This window comes from Berghia stephanieae, chromosome 6 (assembly GCF_034508935.2).
Source record: "Berghia stephanieae isolate SIO BIC M18660-M18661 chromosome 6, UCSD_Bste_1.3, whole genome shotgun sequence".
NCBI lineage: Eukaryota > Metazoa > Mollusca > Gastropoda > Nudibranchia > Aeolidiidae > Berghia > Berghia stephanieae.
The window spans coordinates 31,573,841-31,578,840 of NC_088365.1; the positions used below are offsets into that span (position 1 = coordinate 31,573,841).

Below are 5,000 nucleotides of genomic sequence, written 5' to 3' on the forward strand. Positions count from 1 at the left end.
AAAGCTGGCAAACATGAACTGGGGAACTGACCCTAAAACTCTAAGGACCACAGCATTGGCCCTCAGCTACTCAACTGCGGAGTACTGCTCAGCTGTATGGGCCCGATCATGCCATGCCTCCAAGCTAGACCCCGAGCTCAACAACGCCTGCCGGATCATAACGGGCCAGCTGAGAGCAACACCATTACCACTGGTCTACCGTGCAGCAGGAATAGCCCCACCACACATCCGGAGGGAAACTCATGCCCAAATACAAAAATACAAACAGGAAATGGATCAGAGACACCCCCTTCATGACCACAATTGCCCCAAAAGCAGGCTCAAATCAAGAAAAAGCTTCCTCACAGTAGAGAGCCTTCACCCAGACCACTCAGCATTCTTCCGCCTGGACAAATGGGTAGAATGGGACAAGACAGCAAACGATGCCCTCCAGCCCCCAACAGAAAAGCTCCCAGCAGGCACAGACCTCAAGAGAAAAGAATGGGTGGCGTTGAACAGAGCTAGAGCAAAGGTGGGAAACACCGCCACCAACCTCTTTAAATGGAAAATCTCACCGGGCACTGAATGCCCATGCGGTCACCCCAGACAGACCATGGACCACATCCTGTCCGAATGCTCGCTGGGACCTCACTGCACCAATGCTGACCTGAGGGAATGCAACCAGACTGCCCGGGACTGGCTGACTCACTGGCGCGACAAGATATGATGATGACTTCATTATATTTGAATCAATATTGATAGATGGCCACTAATAAGTCATATAGTTTGCTGCTGTTTTTTTTTTTTAATGGATCTGTCCAAAGCATAGCTGTGTGCAATACATGCCCGCACGTAAAAATGATCGGCTCTACAGATCCTGAACAATATTTACAAACTTTAAACAAAAGCAAATGAAAATGTGAAGCATTGTACAATTTTCTGTTGGATTTTCGGACATCAATGAGTTTTGAAAATCGTGATAAATGTCAAAAATATTTTTAATAACTTGAAGGCTGGTCAGATTGTCATAATTGTAGTGTAGCTGCTATGATTTGGTCAGATTATTCAGTTTGACCATTGCTACCTTCTGGTACATGCCTGCCACTGCCAGCCGAATCAGTTCCCAATTCGGTTTGTGAATATCGATCACAATGTTTTGGGACTATGACGCAGAGAATTTGATGGATAGGTTTTGATTCCGAGTTTGAAATTGTTTCTCTATCCTAGACTTATATCACAACAGGCAACCAATTTTATCCACTGTAAAAAAAAAAACATAAAACAACAACACTCTTTAAAAGTGAATTCATATAAATCCAATACTTTTTTTTTTTTTTGTGCCAGTCTCTCAGTTTCAGTACAAATTGTCAACTGATATACTCAAACCAGAATAAATGATGAGATCTAGTCATTGTGATAGTTTCCCCAGCTCTGCATAATTTTGCTATCCTTGTATCTTAATGACATTCAACATGAAAATGAATTTTTATCACAGCCTCAATGGTAGAATGTCTCTTTGAAAATAAGGAGGTTTTGAGGTTCATTATTTTTCTATTTTTAAAATATCCTTTTCCCTGCTTTACTCGGAGATTATGCACCTAACTTTAGATTTTGTAATCTTTCAATTTATTACCTATGTTGTCAACTAGACAGATTTCTAGCCTTTCCTTATCACTTTTGTAGCCAACTATTTATAATTGGCCCAATATTATTAAGGGTGCTGCATTCTTCTCGTAAAAAGCATAATGGATACAATTCAAAAATGCAATATTAAATCCAACAACAACAAAAAAGTACAATGACTCCTAAAAGAGACTTTATTATCCAAATATTGTTCTGACATCTTTGGCCAAGTGGTAAAATGCTTGGTCTAATACAGGGATATTGACCTTTACAAAAATTTAACCTTGACCTTGATGATTTTAAAAATGGCCACCTTGTATCAAATTTGACCTTTACTTCTAAGGTTCTCAAAAAAATTGTTTTAAAACAGTTGAACTCAAACCTTCTGTCTAATAATTTTATTGAAAACAACAATAGATTATAGAGAGTATCAAAGCACTGAAACTGCTTTACAGAAAATTATGAATGATTTATTGTTGTCTTGCAGCAAATGGGACATCTACATATTTATTTTACTCGACTTGTCAACAGCTTTCAATAGATCAGGCAATTCTTTGTAATAGCCTTTTTTTGCAGCTGTGTGGTCTAGTGGTATGACACTCGTTTTCGGATCGGAAGGTCCTGGGTTCGAGCCTCACTCGGCGCATAGTTGAGTCCTTGGAAAAGACTCTTTACTCACATTCTCTCACCATACTCAGGTGTAAAATGAGTACCTGGACGTTAACAGCGTTGCCATTGTCCAAAAAATTGTAATATCGCCTAACAGGCGTCATGTCCCGTCCTACATGTTAAATGTTGCTGTTGACCAGGGACCCCTTGTAAAGTGCTTTGAGCACATTTAGTGGATATTGTGCTATATTAAAAAAAAGCTCAAAAGCTCAATAATTTCAGAATTATGATATATCTGCAGCCGTTTGAGCTTATTTTCCGAAACACTAAATAACACGATCCAGCTTTGAAAATACAAGAGAAACGGATAAGTTTGTTGGTAACATTCTCAGAAACCGAATAGATCCATTTTTTTTCAACCGACAGGTTAATGATTGGATCATTGTCTTAATTAAGTAGTCCATTGACAGTTCCAAATCTAAGAATATTCTAAAAATTTTTACCTTATAAACAATATCTATTTCACCTCTCCTACCTTCAATTTCATCTCATTCCAAAATATTCTATTCTCTACATACATCACCTCTGCTTTGTCGTCATTCAGCTTTAGCAAATTTTCATATAAAAATGCATTGACATGTGAACTTGTTATCCGAAGTAGTCAGTATGCGCTGTTGATTTTACTGTCACTGAGAATTTACATGGTGCAATATCCGCTTTATGTGCTCAAAGTACTTTTACAAGGCAACATCAAGACTGAACATGAAATACGAGTCATATGGCCTGGAGGGCCTAGAAAAAGTTCTTGCGAGCCATTTTGTTTTGTTTGAGTTTTTTTCGACTGAGAAAACACTGGTGACAGCTATTACTCACTCAAGTTTGGTTAGAGACAATGACTGAAAAATCTTTTCCATGGATTCAATTGTGGCAACCACAGTGGGCCAAGGACTCAAACCAGGGACCTACTACTGGTCAGAAGCCAAATGTCATACAATAAGACTGAGCCACACAATATGGCATCGTATCTTACTGTTTTCAGCAAAAGAGCAACAAAAAACAGCGAACACATTCTAACCTTACATAACCGTTCTGTTGATGAAAATAGTTTGGTCTCCAATTATGATGAAACTATAATTTGGAAGATAAATGATTTGCCAGAAATGTTTTATAAACATTTCCATAAATTCAGTATAAAATAGATATTAATGTTGATTTGTATACAACAGAATGGTTTATGATCAAGATTTGATTTGATAAATTAAAACATGAATGAAAGAAATGCGACAACAGTTGTAGAATAAATAAGAGATTAAAAAAAAAAATGTTTAAAACTCATTACCTCTATTTTTGAATAGCTAGAGAGAATTTTGACATTGTCGTTATTGTGGTTACAGTACCCTTTTCTTCAGTTATCGATTTAAATTCAAAACAAATGAAAGACATTTTGTGATTTCAAAATGCATTTGCAAATGACGTACCGGGAAGGGGGTGAGAGGGGGGGGGGGGGGCATGTCCTCTAAACTAGAAATTAAAAAATACCCCAATGAATCATGGAAAAGTCAGAAAGTAAAATTGATTGTGAACTGAGACTGAGATGTTGATTGATCGATACAAATAGGGTATTAAAATCAAGCTGGTGATTCCCTATCGTCGAAAAAAAATATATTAATAATAATAAATATATTATAGCGCATTAACCATGACTAGATCACGCTCTATGTGATTCATTGTTACAAATATGAATATGACAATCAAATAGCACAAGCATACACACACACTCTCTCACAGAGAGAGAGAGAGAGAGAGAGAGAGAGAGAGAGAGAGAGAGAGAGAGAGAGAGAGAGATTTTCAGTTATTTATCAAACTCAAAAGAAGACAACAACGATAACAAATAAATGTGAAACACTGACTTGTTGATTTGTTGACGCTCCACGAAGAGCCTAGGACCTAAGAAGATTGTTCTAAAGTCTATATTTAAGGACCAAGTGTTGAAAACCATCTAAAACTATCTCCCATAATAAAAATAATAATTTGATTTTTGTTATTTACTTGACGTTAAGTAAGCGTGGTCATTTAAATTAAAAACCAAAACTAAGACGAAAAGAGAAAAAAACAATAACAATGACTTTCCGAAGGCTTTTTAGTTTAAGAGTTCTATCTATACTCTAGATACCTATACTAATACTTTCTATAATTATAATAGTTATGTGCTGTCAGGTAAGGCGGTAAGGCAACAAAACATTCAAAGCCAAATTCAAATGTTGGATAAATATAGGCAAAATGCTCGGGACCAACACTTTCAGGTGCCTCAGAGCCAGTCCTTACACAGGACTGCTTCGCCGCACAAGTTCGATTAATAATAAATTTTATTCCAGGTCAAGTCAGGTGTGTAGTGTAAGTATTCTAGACGTCTAGTCTCGATCGTCGATAGTGATTGATCTAATACTGTACTCACCTCACACTCACACCTAACCGTCAGTTAGTTGGTCCAGTCCAGAGAAGCGTTTTATTGCTTCTGAAATTTTGTCTACGTATTAGAAAAATTGGCATTCTCTTCTTCATATGACTCTCATAACAGTATAACACATTTAATCAATTTTCCATTAGCAAAGAATTTGAATTTATAATTAGCACTTGATATTAGGCAGTGGCAGCCACCGACCTCCGTCGATAAAGTAAATAAAAGGTACGAGCGTGAAAAAGAGTAAAATTCCTTGAACTAAATTGAGACCATTTTTTTAAACCATTAAAGTTGATATTTAGATATGTCATTTCAACCAAATAACTAT

At 36.8% G+C, this 5,000-nt stretch overlaps 1 protein-coding gene across 1 annotated transcript in view; it reads right to left on the bottom strand.

Annotated features, from left to right (window-relative positions):
- LOC144975823 (neuroglian-like) overlaps nt 1-4,883 on the bottom strand; it is a 171,556-nt gene extending 166,673 nt beyond the window's left edge. Inside the window, exon 1 of the mRNA XM_078920014.1 lies at nt 4,667-4,883. The gene's annotated coding sequence lies outside the window, so the exon portion shown is untranslated. The remainder of the gene's footprint in view (nt 1-4,666) is intronic.
- Nucleotides 4,884-5,000: the final 117 nt, after the last annotated feature.